At 46.5% G+C, this 15,877-nt stretch overlaps 1 long non-coding RNA gene across 3 annotated transcripts; it reads left to right on the plus strand.

The window, feature by feature from the left end:
* Positions 1-3,766: 3,766 nt before the first annotated feature.
* On the plus strand, positions 3,767-11,053 carry LOC147964193 (uncharacterized). Of its 3 annotated transcripts, none has more exons than XR_015607442.1 (3): positions 3,767-4,097; positions 5,595-5,669; positions 10,718-11,053. It is a non-coding gene; the product is annotated as an uncharacterized LOC147964193 (long non-coding RNA). The 3 variants fall into 3 exon arrangements; XR_015607443.1 differs by having other exon boundaries at positions 10,731-11,053; XR_015607444.1 differs by lacking the exon at positions 10,718-11,053 and adding an exon at positions 10,132-10,711.
* Positions 11,054-15,877: the final 4,824 nt, after the last annotated feature.

A 15,877-nucleotide genomic window follows, 5' to 3' on the forward strand; every position in this document is an offset into this window, starting at 1 on the left:
TATAATGCCTTTGGTAAATTGAATCATCTGCTTTTGAACATGCTCTACTATCGAGTTTGTGTTATTTACTCCTGAAGTTCGTGGTATATGTTCTAAGAAGCCCCGATGGCTTGAACCTATGCCTTCCTTAATATGTGTGAACTTGAAAGTTTTCACGATTCATACTCTTCTGGTATTTTGCTAGATAAAATTTCTACACTACAACTTCATCAAAAGCGAGAAGTAAAATGAAAGGTTATGCATGGAAGAAGTGGGAGTCGACCTTGAGCCTTTGCGTTCATGCCCATGGACCCGATGTGAAACTTATCATCGAAGCTTCTTGTAAATGATATTATTGCCCTTGTTATAAGTTCGTCCTGTATCTATGTTTGGTCTTTTGCAACCGTGGTTCCGACCATATTTTCTTTTTGATTCCATTTCTCGGACAAGTTAGAGTATTTGTCTTCTGCAGAGCATTACCCTAGTCCAACCTCTACTTTGATTTGTCGTCGAGTATTACCCCCCCCCCCCGGTATCTCAAGATTATCATGGAACTGCATAACCTCTTATGAGTTCTTCATCAAGTGCTACATTCCCACTGATTCCAATTTTTCATGGGCTCTGAGTTATTAAACACTCAAAGACACCTATAACTGAACCGAGTCCGCACTATGGTTCAACAACTCTTCAGTAAGCTTCTATAAGTACGAGTTTGTACTCGATCACGCCATTCCTAGCCTGTTTGGCTATATCATTGTCGTGATGATTCTAACTGTGCTACCTGGTCCTTATTCTCGGAGCACCAATTTGCGACGATAGCTAAGCTTACGTCGATTTTCCTCGTCATACCCTTTCACCTTAAACAACAAGCTTGAGTTCGAGTTTGTGTCGTAACTGTGGTTCCAATAACCTCTTGCTTCATCATTTCTTTGACTTGATGTCGTCGCTGATTGATTACATCCTCATGAAATCTCTCGACAAATGTGTTGTGATCATCATCAACCTTATGAGCTCTTCCAGGATATCAGCCGGATTCATGAAGAGAAATACCATCCTTGCCCTCGATGAGTTGTGTTATCATCGGCCACTTTATTGCCTTCCCTCCAACACAAACTTGTTCGTGTTTTGTGTTATACCTTGAGTTCCTTGCTACCCAGTGTTGTTCTTCTTTACCTTGGAGTATTACCACCTTTTATGTCAAGAATGTCATGGGAATTTTACCACCTCTTGAGAATTCTTGATACAAGTAATACTTCTCACCATCACCATTCCTTCTTGGTCCCCGTGTTGATTCCAACCGAAAAACCGACAATTGAACTTGGATGTGCGAATTCAAAACTTCTAGCGACCCTATTGCTTTGGAGTTAATGGTCGACATTTCATTCTTAGACCACTGGTTATCGAGTCACCATTCTAAGCATTGATCATGCTACCTAGGCCCATATTTTGGGTGCACCTTTTCAACCAATGTCTAATTGTGTATGTTTTCCTCGAGCAAACATCATTGTATCATTTGAGCTGGCAAATGTTATCTCTTTGTTCACAAATTTGTGGAAATACACCTTTTTGGCAATCTCGATGAATTGTCGCTAAGTTCATCAGCCACGTCATCATCCTCTACTTGGGTTAATGATGAAATTATGATTCAGAACTTGCTTCCATATTTCATTTCCCAAGAATCTTGCAACGCCATCCCGTCAAATTGTGTTGCACCCCTTCCTTCTCAGGCATCATGAGTCTGAGGTATCCTGACACCAATCAGATCCGAATCTCGGTCAGATATGATGGTTGGAACATATTTCCAAGAGTTATAACATTGCTCTTTATATGACCCAGTAAGATGATGTCATGCCTAGCACACCTGGCCGAAGGACCTATTGTTATAGTTTCCTTTTCAGCAAGGTTATCCATTCTTCCATGAGGAAATTGTAAGACTTATTCTACAAGTTTTTACAAATGGATCCTTGGTGTTTATAAAGTCTGACCCTCACTTGTTAACCATGTCAATGCTATCTCGAAGCATGTCCGTGGTACTCCGATCTTCAATAAAAACATTTGAAGCACAATGCTAAATTTTCGTAATCAATTATTCAAACACGTTGTATGGATAATGCCATGAAAATTCCTCTCCCATAACCTAAATGGTTTTCTACGTTAAATCCTGTCATGGATATCATGCTCTGCTTGCCCTTGGGAAGGATATACCCCTGAATTATGTGTTTAAACACATTTTTCTTTCCATTGTTCTGATTAAATCTGTTAGACACTTTTTCCTTTCCATTAGTTTGTTTAAACGCTTTCTATGATCTATATGATATAAGCAGTAATAATTCCCTGCTTGTGCAAACACCTCGGTGTACAACTCTGTCAGTAAGACCCTGTTACTATTGTTGATGACATTCCGGTAACCACCAATGGACGAGAACTTTGCCTATTGGTCCGCCTCGTTTCAACGAGCAGGAAAAAGGTTCTCTTCGTCCCTTGTCCTTGGTACCGACGTTGTTGCTGACACATAACTGACAGGCTACCCGCTGACATGCCTTGCTATCATGACCATGCAAGATGTCACCACTCCTCCTACTTTTATCCCACATGGTGGGCCCATAACCCACAGTTTCACAGGATCGAAACCTGACTCTACTGTACATCACCTGTTCCCGAGGTTGTTCCTCGCGTTTGACTTCTTATGTAATTCACGGACCACCTGTCTAGTGATCTATTCAGGTATGAGGCGCCATACATATTCTCGTTGCCTTGACACCCTTTCACCTTCTGATTAGGCATCGAACGATTTCCTATCCGTTTGAAACTTCTCATGGTACCTTCTTACTTTGCTCTCGAGATCTTCTTAACTTTCAAATCGAGAGACACTTATGCTTCTTCCCTGAGTTAACCGTCTGATGCTCGATCTTGATAGAATCCATCCATATAGAGTTTTCCCTTCTTACCCTTTCGTAAGTACGGTGAAGATCCTGAAGGAAGGACGACAACTTCATCATGATGACCTGAAGCAGAGGAAGGAAGACATCAACATAATGGATCAACCTCTCCGAGAAGGGCAACCTGGACCGAGAAGATCCGTTAGATTTTTCGTAACCAAAACCTTTCCCCCTTTCACTACCTCTTAAATCTCGGGACGAGATTTCTTTTAGTGGAGGAGAATTGTGACGCCCGGATAATTAAGCTACAGTAATCCCCTGTTGATGGTACCATGTCATCACACTATTGTTGCTAATCCTCATTTGATCCAAAGCATAATTCAAATTCAATTCAAATTAAAGTCCAAAATTCAAATTTCTCAAACATGCATAATGAAATGTTCAATGTGTGGCAAATATTCCATAACCAATTATGGTGCTGACCCAACATTTTTGTAAAAGTATTTAAATGCTCTTTTACGAATATAACAGTGGCTAAAAACAATTATTAAATGCTTTTAAATTATAAAAATACTAAACTATTTTATTTGAACCTCAAACTAAATGTGGCAGTGGTATAATTAGTAAAACCAAATTAGGTGTTGTTCCTGTTTTTTATAGTGCTAATTGCTACTCAAAAATAAAATAAAACTAGAACTGTAAAAAGAAAAACAACAAAACAGTTAAACTAAAAGAAAAATCCTTCGTCTGGGCCAAGCCCACCCAGCCGGCCCAACGTCCCACCCAACCCACTCCCCCCTCGCGGTCGTCTTCTCACTGTTCGACCGACCGCCCGGTCGCGGTCGCCACCCGACCAACTCGCCGGCGTCGTGGGCGAGGGGATAAGATCCCCCGACGCCTCAGGCTCCCCTCGTCCCCTCCCACTTGCCCTCGCGCTTCCCCTTATCCATTCCCCCTGCCCCCACACTCTCCTCTCCCCCGCGTCCGGATCCACCTTGCGGTGCGCCCGCGTCGCCGGTCATCTCGCCCTACCGCGGCCACCATGCGCCCCGACGCCTAGGACCGCATCCGCCCGCTTCGCCGTCATCCTCCACATTGACCGGTGCCACCCGTTGGAGCTCCTCACCGTTGCAGTGCTGGATCGAAACTTCTTCCTCCTTGGGACGCCGGCGAACCACGACAACGCCGGCCACCTCTGCTGCTCCTAAACCACTCGACGGGCCTCCTTGTGCCTGCTCGGTGAGCGCCACTCCCTCTCTCTCCTTCTCCCCGCCTTGAGACGCCGCCGTAGGCCGTTATCACCCCGCGCCCGGAGCCACCGCAGCTCGCGTTCGCCACGTCTCTGCCGTGCTCCCCATGCCCCTGGTCATGTGCCTGCAGCTCCCCGACCCCGCGCTGGCCGCGCCGCATGTGCCCCGCGGCCCCTGTATCCGTCACCGCGCGCCGCCTATGGCCCTCCCGCACCCGGCACCCCGGCGCATACCCTGTGCCTGCCTCCGTCCGACGACACCATTGCCGCACTTGCCCCGCGCCCAGTCGCGCCCGCTGTAGCCGCGTTGTGCTGTTGTCGCTGCTACCGTGTTGCGCTCCACTCGCACCCGCTCACCGTGCTGCTGCAACCTGCTGCTGCCGCCTGTGCACGCGCGCCGGCCGCGCCCGGCCCTGCATCCGTCTGCCTACGCCCAGCCGCCCTGCAACCGCGGCCTGCCTCGCTCCTCGCCCCGCGTCGCTCACCAGCCCAGCGTCACACCGTGCAGCGCCGCGCCCCGCGCCCAACTCGTGTGCATGCCGCCGCTGCTCTTCTGAATCTACTGCTGCTGCTAATTAGTCTAGCTACTAGCTAGCTTTTCAAATTTTACACGGACTAACCCTTTGGACAGCCTCTAAACTGCGACAAAACCACGATTAACAGGAGTAAAAATAATTTGACTAGGTAGAACACTTATCAAAGCTCAAATGTTTCCATTGGACCAAATCAATTTGATGCATGGATTAATTCCTACGAAAATCACAAAATGCTGTCTTTTCTCAACAGAAAATAGCATTAATCCCTAGCACTATGTGTGCGTGTGTGTATTCTGTGTGTGTGGTGGCTGGCCGGCTCTCCGTTAGCTAATTAGTACTCCTACTAGTTAGTCTAATCGGCAGTTAGGCATAGTGTAAATGACAGGTGGACCCCTCCTCTAAATATCCACTTAAAAAGAAAATGCAAGATATGTGTGAATGACACCTGGGCCCATCTACATTTTTCACCGGTCAATAGTCAAGCAGTTGACTGTTGACTGAGTCAACAGGGACCCCTGGACCCACTGCCAGCCTTCGGTGGCCCCGCTGTGTGCACTCTGCTGGGTGCACATAGCAATTTCCCCTTTTAATTCGAATTAATAATAAATTTAGAAAATGATTTAAAACTTTAAAAATTAATATAAAATAAACCGTAGCTCAGATGAAAAACTTTGTACAGGAAAGTTGCTCAGAACGACGAGACGAACCCGGATACGCAGCCCGTTCGTCCGCCACGCAGCCCTAACCTATCGAACTCGCAACTTTCCCCCTCCGGCTCCTCTGCCCGAAAACGCGAAACACCGGGGATACTTTCCCGGATGTTTCCCCCCTTCACCGGTATCACCTCATATCGCGTTAGGGCACCCCTAGCACCGATACTTGTCATGTCATGCATCGCTATGCATCTGTTAGCATTGTATTTATTGTTTCTTCCCCCTCTTCTCTCGCTAGACACCGAGACCGACGCCGCTGCTACCCAGTACGACTACGGAGTTGACGACCCCTCTCTCTTGCCAGAGCAACCAGGCAAGCCCCCCTCCCTTGATCACCAGATATCGCCTATTTCTTCTTTATACTGCTTGCATTAGATTAGTGTAGCATGTTACTGCTTTCAGTTAATCCTATACTGCTGCATAGCCTGTCCTTGCTACTACTGTTGTTACCTTTACCTGCTATCCTACTGCTTAGTATAGGATGCTAGTGTTCCATCAGTGGCCCTACACTCTTGTCCGTCTGCCATGCTATACTACTAGGCCGTGATCACTTCAGGAGGTGATCACGGGCATATACTATATACTTTACACTATTACATTATCTGTGATACTGTTCGGAGACGGGGGCTGAAGGGGCAGGTGGCTCCATCCAGGTAGTGGTGGGCCTGAGTTCCCGACGGCCCCCGACTGTTACTTTGTGGCGAAGCGACAGGGCAGGTTGAGACCACCTAGGAGAGAGGTGGGCCTGGCCCTGGTCGGCATTCGCGCTTACTTCAAGATAACACGCTTAACGAGATCTTGGTATTTGATCTGAGTCTGGCTACTGGCCTATACGCACTAACCATCTACGCGGGGACATTTATGGGCACTCGACGTCGTGGTATCAGCCGAAGCCTTCGTGACGTCAGCGACTGAGCGGCGCGCGCCGGATTGGAACGTAAGCCTGCTCTTGTATTAAGGGGGCTAGTTCTGCTTCCGGCCGCCCTCGCAACGTGCAGGTGTGCAATGGGCGATGGGCCCTGACCCCTGCGCCATAGGATTTAGACCGCCGTGCTGACCTCTTTGTTGTGCCTAGGTAGGGCTGTGTGACACCCCCGATTTAATCGTACACTAATCATACACGCAAACGTGTACGATCAAGATCAGGGACTCACGGGAAGATATCACAACACAACTCTACAAATAAAATAAGTCATACAAGCATCATATTACAAGCCAGGGGCCTCGAGGGCTCGAATACAAGAGCTCGATCATAGACGAGTCAGCGGAAGCAACAATATCTGAGTACAGACATAAGTTAAACAAGTTTGCCTTAAGAAGGCTAGCACAAACTGGGATACAGATCGAAAGAGGCGCAGGCCTCCTGCCTGGGATCCTCCTAAACTACTCCTAGTCGTCCTCAGCGGGCAGCACATAGTAGTAGGCTCCTCCGGTGTAGTAGGAGTCGTCGACGACGGTGGCGTCTGGATCCTGGTCTCCAACATCTGGTTGCGACAACCAGGTAGAAGGGATAGAGGAAAAAGAAGGAGAAAGCAACCGTGAGTACTCATCCAAAGTACTCGCAAGCAAGGAACTACACTACATATGCATGGATATATGTGTAAAGGGCCATATCAATGGACTGAACTGCAGAAAGCCAGAATAAGAGGGGGATATCTAGTCTTATCGAAGACTACGCTTCTTGCAGCCTCCGTCTTGCAGCATATAGAAGAGAGTAGACTGAAGACCTCCAAGTGGCATCGTATAGCTTAATCCTAACCGATGATCCTCCCCTCGTCACCCTGTGAGAGAGCGATCACCGGTTGTATCTGGCACTTGGAAGGGTGTGTTTTATTAAGTATCCAGTTCTAGTTGTCATAAGGTCAAGGTACAACTCCAAGTCGTCCTGTTACCGAAGATCACGGCTATTCGAATAGATTAACTTCCCTGCAGGGGTGCACCACATACCCCAACACGCTCGATCCCATTTGGCCGGACACACTTTCTTGGGTCATGCCCGGCCTCGGAAGATCAACACGTCACAGCCCCACCTAGACCAACAGAGAGGTCAGCACGCCGGTCTAAACCTAAGCGCCCAGGGGTCTGGGCCCATCGCCCTTAGCACACCTGCACGTTGCGTGGGCGGCCGGAAGCAGACCTAGCCTAGTGGCGTTCCAGTCCAATCCGGCGCGCGCCGCTCCGTCGCTGACGTCACGAAGGCTTCGGCTGATACCACGACGCCGGGATACCCATAACTACTCCCACGTAGATGGTTAGTGCGTATAGACCAAATGGCCAGACTCAGATCAAAAACCCAGATCTCGTTAAGCGTGTTAAGTATCCGCGAACGCCGACCAGGGCCAGGCCCACCTCTCTCCTAGGTGGTCTGAACCTGCCCTGTCGCTCCGCCTCAAAGTAACAAACGGGGGCCGTCGGGAACCCAGGCCCACCTCTACCGGGATGGAGCCACCTGCCTCTTCAGCCCCCATGTCCGAACAGTATCACAGGTAATGTATCAATGTAGAGTATATAGTATATGCCCGTGATCACCTCCCGAAGTGATCACGGCCCAGTAGTATAGCATGGCAGACGGACAAGGGTGTAGGGCCACTGATGGAACACTAGCATCCTATACTAAGCAGTAGGATAGCAGGTAATGGTAACAACAGTAGTAGCAAGGACAGGCTATGCATCAGGATAGGATTAACGAAAAGCAGTAACATGCTACACTACTCTAATGCAAGCAGTATAGAGAAGAATAGGCGATATCTGGTGATCAAAGGGGGGGCTTGCCTTGTTGCTCTGGCAAGAGAGAGGGGTCGTCAACTCCGTAGTCGTACTGGGTAGCAGCGGCGTCGGTCTCGGTGTCTATCGAGAAAGAGGGGGAGAAACAATAAATTTTTAAGCAAGCATATGCATAGTGATGCATGACATGTCAAGTAACAGCGTTAGAGGTGCCCTAACGTGGTAGTAGGTGATACCGGTGAAGGGGGATAACATCCGGGAAAGTATCCCCGGTGTTTCGCGTTTTCGGGCAGAGGAGCCGGAGGGGGAAAGTTGCGTGTTCGCTATGCTAGGGATGCGTGGTGGACGAACGGGCTGCGTATCCGGATTCGTCTCGTCGTTCTGAGCAACTTTCATGTATAAAACCTTTTCATCCGAGTTACGTTTTATTTTCTATGATTTATCACAGTTTTAGGCATTTTCGAAATTTATTTAATTATTTAAATTGAACATTATCCAGAACAGTGAAAGGTGATGTCAGCATGACATCACCATGACGTCAGCAGGTCAAACCCAGCTGACCAAGGTCAAACCTGGCCCATGGGTCCAGCGGGGCCCACCTGTCATCCTCTGTTTAGGTTAGTTAGGGTTTAGCTAATCCAGTTACTGTTTAATTAAACTAACTAATTAATTAGGTTAATTAAATAGAATTAATTAACTTAATTAATTCACTAATTAATTAATTTAATTAATTATTAAATTAATTAATTCATTTTATTTTATTTTCATTTTCATTTTCTTTTAAAACGTTTTGTGGGCTGGGCCCCTCTGGTCAGTGGCCCGAAGGGGCCTTAGCGGGCGTGTGGGCGTCGGGTCACCTGGACGTAGCCGTAACGGGTGCAGCCCAGCGCCACGGGGCGCCGGCGGCCACGGCACCGGCAGGCGGCCGGAACGGCGCGGAGACGGAGGGGGCCGTGCGGCGACGGGGTTTGCCACGGGGAGCAAGGGCGACGGCTGGGCGCTGCACGGGCGGGTGCCGCGCGGAGCAGCAGCAGTGCAGCAGCAGGGGCCGGGGCGCGCGCGAGGCCACGGTGAGCGCGGGCCGCCGGAGTGAAGCGGAGCGGGGCGCGCGGGGCGTGGTGGCGCGGTCGACGCGGGAGGGAGAGAGGAGAGGGAGGGGCTTGCTCACGGCGGGGAGTAGGGCACGGGGCAGCGAGGCTCGTGGGGGAAGATGGGGACGACGGCGATGTGGAGGTGGCATTCCGGCGAGTCGGCGACGCGGGCTCGTGGAGGCCATTCGGGGAGGAGGACGAGGACGGCCGCGCGACGGGGAGACGAGCGACTGCGGCAAGGGACGGCTCCGGCGTCGTCGTCGAGCGGCGGGGGCGATCCAGGCGGCGTGGGGCGGCGTGGCGGCGGACGAGGGCAAGGTGGAGGCGACGGGTGGCGGCGTCGGGCGGGGGGGGGTTCGTTCCCCCGATCCCGATCTGGATCGGGGAAGGGAAGAGGGACGTGGGGTCGTGGGGAGGGGGGGAGGAGTGGGGGGTTAGGGTTTCTGGGGTGTGGGGCTGTGGCCCATAGGCCAGGGGGGTGAGGGGGCGGCCGGTTGGGCCTGGCCTGGCTAATAGCCGGGCCGGCTGGCCCAGTGGGGGGGGTCTGCTTCTCTTTTTTTTTGTTAGTTTTTTTGTTTTGTATTTTCTTTTTTTGTTAGTTATTATCCTTTTCTATTTTAATTCGTTCATCATTGTATTTTAGTTTTGTAAAGTACAAAAATGATCCCTAATTTGGTAATAGGAATTATACCACTGCCACAATTAACTTGGCAACTAAATATTTTAGTTTGTAATAGTTTATCATTTTAAAAGCATTTAAATAATTGTTTTTGCTACTGTTTAAATCGTTTTTAGAGTATTTGAACATTTTATAAAAGTGTAGTTCCAATGCCATAATTACTTATGTATTATTTGGCTCACTCTGAACATTATAGTTTTAATTTTTGAAAACCGATGTTGTTTGCCTGATTTTTAATTTGAATTTGAAATGATTTTGAACTAACGCGAGATTATCAACAGTAATCGGAGTGACGTGGCATCGTTAACGTGGGATTACTGTAGCCTAATTATCCGGGCGTCACAGGCTGCGACGTGTTGATCTTCCGAGGCCGGGCATGACCCAGAAAAGTGTGTCCGGCCAAATGGGATCGAGCGTGTTGGGAAATGTGGCGCACCCCTGCAGGGAAGTTAATCTATTCGAATAGCCGTGATCTTAGGTAACAGGACGACTTGGAGTTGTACCTTGATCTTATGACAACTAGAACTGGATACTTAATAAAACACACCCTTCCAAGTGCCAGATATAACCCGGTAATCGCTCTCTAACAGGGCAACGAGGAGAGGATTGCCGGGTAGGTTTATGCTATGCGATGCTACTTGGAGGACTTCATTCTACTCTCTTCTACATGCTGCAAGACGGAGGCTGCCAGTCTTCGACAGGATTAGTTATCCCCCTCTTATTCTGGCATTCTGCAGTTCAGTCCACTGATATGGCCCTTTACACATATACCCATGCATATGTAGTGTAGCCCCTTGCTTGCGAGTACTTCGGATGAGTACTCACGGTTGCTTTCTTCCCCCTTTTCCCCCTTTCCTTTCTTTCTAGTTGTCGCAACCAGATGCTGGAGTCCAGGAGCCAGACGCCACCGTTGACGACGACTCCTACTACACCGGAGGTGCCTACTACTACATGCAGCCCGCTGACGGTGACCAGGAGTAGTTTAGGAGGATCCCAGGCAGGAGGCCTGCGCCTCTTTCGATCTGTATCCCAGTTTGTGCTAGTCGTCTTAAGGCAAACTTGCTTAACTTATGTCTGTACTTAGATATTGTTGCTTCCACTGACTTGTCTATGATCGAGCTCTTGTATTCGATCCTTCGAGGCCCTTGGCTTGTAATATGATGCTTGTATGACTTATTTTATTTGTAGAGTTGTGTTGTGATATCTTCCCGCGAGTCCCTGATCTTGATCGTACACGTTTGCCTGTATGATTAGTGTATGGTCAAATCGGGGGCGTCACAAGTTGGTATCAGAGCCGACTGCCTGTAGGAATCCCCCTTCCACACTCCTTGGCCGAAGTCAAGTCTAGACATTGCAAAACTTTTACTAACATGGCTGTGTGTCCTACGGGCCCACGTCGCCATCGGGTGGTACTAGGATCTTTTACTCCTCGACCTTTACTCCAGGATTCTGAACTCTCTTCTATTCGGGTTAAACGATGTTTACTAAAATCTAACTTTAGGTTCTCGAAAATACTTTCTCCCGGAGAGCCCCTTCAGTCCAGATGATCGCCGGCTGCACCAGAAGATTTCGAAGATACTCTCCGATATTCTCTCGAGACCTTGTGCCCGTTGCTTTTGCAATTCCCTTCCACCGAAATATCCCTATGGATAAATACTTACACATGTCGTGCTTACTTTTATTCCCAGTCGATCTTGTTATTACAAGATACCCCGAGAATATTTTGTGCCTACTGCCTTGCAGTTCTTTGCCACCTGAATACCCCTAAGAGTAATTTCTCGCACTTTTCGAGTATTCGCTCATCCCCAGTTGTTCCGGTGTTTCACAAAAGTCTTTGAAATATTATTCAATCCTCCGAAAATCTTTAGCAGCTTTATTGCTCTGCAAATACTTTTCTACTTGCATTATGGATGCTTCCCATATATCTGGCAATATTCGTTAGTATCTTTTGACACCGTCATTTTGATCCTATTGATTCAACATGTGTGCGAATGCACACAATCATCTATCAACCCTTCTAAATTATCTTTCCGGCTCAGACATCATTTTTTTGAACATGATCTGGTTCTCGACCAAACTATTTGTCGTCAATTGTGCCTCTAGTCTATCCAACTTATCCATCCTTGATCAGAGCGTTTGCTTCTGATGCTTTGTTTTGGAAATCATAATTCCTTTGTTATCTAAGCATCGAATTATTCAGATGTTCTATAATATGATGCCCGAGCATTCTTCTTCCTCTGGTTGAGTATTGATGCTCACATCAGATCCCTTGTGAAACATCGGTTCCTTTGTTGGATTTTATCCGACAGTGTCCTTCATATTGAATAACCTTGAGAGCCTTTCCATGGGTATATAATGCCTTTGGTAAATTGAATCATCTGCTTTTGAACATGCTCTACTATCGAGTTTGTGTTATTTACTCCTGAAGTTCGTGGTATATGTTCTAAGAAGCCCCGATGGCTTGAACCTATGCCTTCCTTAATATGTGTGAACTCGAAAGTTTTCACGATTCATACTCTTCTGGTATTTTGCTAGATAAAATTTCTACACTACAGCTTCATCAAAAGCGAGAAGTAAAATGAAAGGTTATGCATGGAAGAAGTGGGAGTCGACCTTGAGCCTTTGCGTTCATGCCCATGGACCCGATGTGAAACTTATCATCGAAGCTTCTTGTAAATGATATTATTGCCCTTGTTATAAGTTCGTCCTGTATCTATGTTTGGTCTTTTGCAACCGTGGTTCCGACCATATTTTCTTTTTGATTCCATTTCTCGGACAAGTTAGAGTATCTGTCTTCTGCAGAGCATTACCCTAGTCCAACCTCTACTTTGATTTGTCGTCGAGTATTACCCCCCCCCCCCCGGTATCTCAAGATTATCATGGAACTGCATAACCTCTTATGAGTTCTTCATCAAGTGCTACATTCCCACTGATTCCAATTTTTCACGGGCTCTGAGTTATTAAACACTCAAAGACACCTATAACTGAACCGAGTCCGCACTATGGTTCAACAACTCTTCAGTAAGCTTCTATAAGTACGAGTTTGTACTCGATCACGCCATTCCTAGCCTGTTTGGCTATATCATTGTCGTGATGATTCTAACTGTGCTACCTGGTCCTCATTCTCGGAGCACCAATTTGCGACGATAGCTAAGCTTACGTCGATTTTCCTCGTCATACCCTTTCACCTTAAACAACAAGCTTGAGTTCGAGTTTGTGTCGTAACTGTGGTTCCAATAACCTCTTGCTTCATCATTTCTTTGACTTGATGTCGTCGCTGATTGATTACATCCTCATGAAATCTCTCGACAAATGTGTTGTGATCATCATCAACCTTATGAGCTCTTCCAGGATATCAGCCGGATTCATGAAGAGAAATACCATCCTTGCCCTCGATGAGTTGTGTTATCATCGGCCACTTTATTGCCTTCCCTCCAACACAAACTTGTTCGTGTTTTGTGTTATACCTTGAGTTCCTTGCTACCAAGTGTTGTTCTTCTTTACCTTGGAGTATTACCACCTTTTATGTCAAGAATGTCATGGAAATTTTACCACCTCTTGAGAATTCTTGATACAAGTAATACTTCTCACCATCACCATTCCTTCTTGGTCCCCGTGTTGATTCCAACCGAAAAACCGACAATTGAACTTGGATGTGCGAATTCAAAACTTCTAGCGACCCTATTGCTTTGGAGTTAATGGTCGACATTTCATTCTTAGACCACTGGTTATCGAGTCACCATTCTAAGCATTGATCATGCTACCTAGGCCCATATTTTGGGTGCACCTTTTCAACCAATGTCTAATTGTGTATGTTTTCCTCGAGCAAACATCATTGTATCATTTGAGCTGGCAAATGTTATCTCTTTGTTCACAAATTTGTGGAAATACACCTTTTTGGCAATCTCGATGAATTGTCGCTAAGTTCATCAGCCACGTCATCATCCTCTACTTGGGTTAATGATGAAATTATGATTCAGAACTTGCTTCCATATTTCATTTCCCGAGAATCTTGCAACGCCATCCCGTCAAATTGTGTTGCACCCCTTCCTTCTCAGGCATCATGAGTCTGAGGTATCCTGACACCAATCAGATCCGAATCTCGGTCAGATATGATGGTTGGAACATATTTCCAAGAGTTATAACATTGCTCTTTATATGACCCGGTAAGATGATGTCATGCCTAGCACACCTGGCCGAAGGACCTATTGTTATAGTTTCCTTTTCAGCAAGGTTATCCATTCTTCCATGAGGAAATTGTAAGACTTATTCTACAAGTTTTTACAAATGGATCCTTGGTGTTTATAAAGTCTGACCCTCACTTGTTAACCATGTCAATGCTATCTTGAAGCATGTCTGTGGTACTCCGATCTTCAATAAAAACATTTGAAGCACAATGCTAAATTTTCGTAATCAATTATTCAAACACCATTGTATGGATAATGCCATGAAAATTCCTCTCCCATAACCTAAATGGTTTTCTACGTTAAATCCTGTCATGGATATCATGCTCTGCTTGCCCTTGGGAAGGATATACCCCTGAATTATGTGTTTAAACACATTTTCTTTCCATTGTTCTGATTAAATCTGATAGACACTTTTTCCTTTCCATTGGTTTGTTTAAACGCTTTCTATGATCTATATGATATAAGCAGTAATAATTCCCTGCTTGTGCAAACACCTCGGTGTACAACTCTGTCAGTAAGACCCTGTTACTATTGTTGATGACATTCCGGTAACCACCGATGGACGAGAACTTTGCCTATTGGTCCGCCTCGTTTCAACGAGCAGGAAAAAGGTTCTCTTCGTCCCTCGTCCTTGGTACCGACGTTGTTGCTGATATATAACTGATAGGCTACCCGCTGACATGCCTTGCTATCATGACCATGCAAGATGTCACCACTCCTCCTACTTTTATCCCACATGGTGGGCCCATAACCCACAGTTTCACAGGATCGAAACCTGACTCTCCTATACACCACCTGTTCCCGAGGTTGTTCCTCGCGTTTGACTTTGTATGTAATTCACGGACCACCTGTCTAGTGATCTATTCAGGTATGAGGCGCCATACATATTCTCGTTGCCTTGACACCCTTTCACCTTCTGATTAGGCATCGAACGATTTCCTATCCGTTTGAAACTTCTCATGGTACCTTCTTACTTTGCTCTCGAGATCTTCTTAACTTTCAAATCGAGAGACACTTATGCTTCTTCCCTGAGTTAACCGTCTGATGCTCGATCTTGATAGAATCCATCCATATAGAGTTTTCCCTTCTTACCCTTTCGTAAGTACGGTGAAGATCCTGAAGGAAGGACGACAACTTCATCATGATGACCTGAAGCAGAGGAAGGAAGACATCAACGTAATGGATCAACCTCTCCGAGAAGGGCAACCCGGACCAAGAAGATCCGTTAGATTATTCGTAACCAAAACCTTTCCCCCTTTCACTACCTCTTAAATCTCGGGACGAGATTTCTTTTAGTGGAGGAGAATTGTGACGCCCGGATAATTAAGCTACAGTAATCCCCTGTTGATGGTGCCATGTCATCACACTATTGTTGCTAATCCTCATTTGATCCAAAGCATAATTCAAATTCAATTCAAATTAAAGTCCAAAATTCAAATTTCTCAAACACGCATAATGAAATGTTCAATGTGTGGCAAATATTCCATAACCAATTATGGTGCTGACCCAACATTTTTGTAAAAGTATTTAAATGCTCTTTTACGAATATAACAGTGGCTAAAAACAATTATTAAATGCTTTTAAATTATAAAAATACTAAACTATTTTATTTGAACCTCAAACTAAATGTGGCAGTGGTATAATTAGTAAAACCAAATTAGGTGTTGTTCCTGTTTTTTATAGTGCTAATTGCTACTCAAAAATAAAATAAAACTAGAACTGTAAAAAGAAAAACAACAAAACAGTTAAAATAAAAGAAAAACCCTTCCCCTGGGCCAAGCCCACCCAGCCGGCCCAACGTCCCACCCAACCCACCCCCCCCTCGCGGTCGTCTTCTCAC

The sequence above is a fragment of the Triticum urartu genome, chromosome 6A (genome assembly GCF_056163025.1).
Source record: "Triticum urartu cultivar PI428250 chromosome 6A, HENAU_Tu73, whole genome shotgun sequence".
Classification (NCBI taxonomy): Eukaryota; Viridiplantae; Streptophyta; class Magnoliopsida; order Poales; family Poaceae; genus Triticum; species Triticum urartu.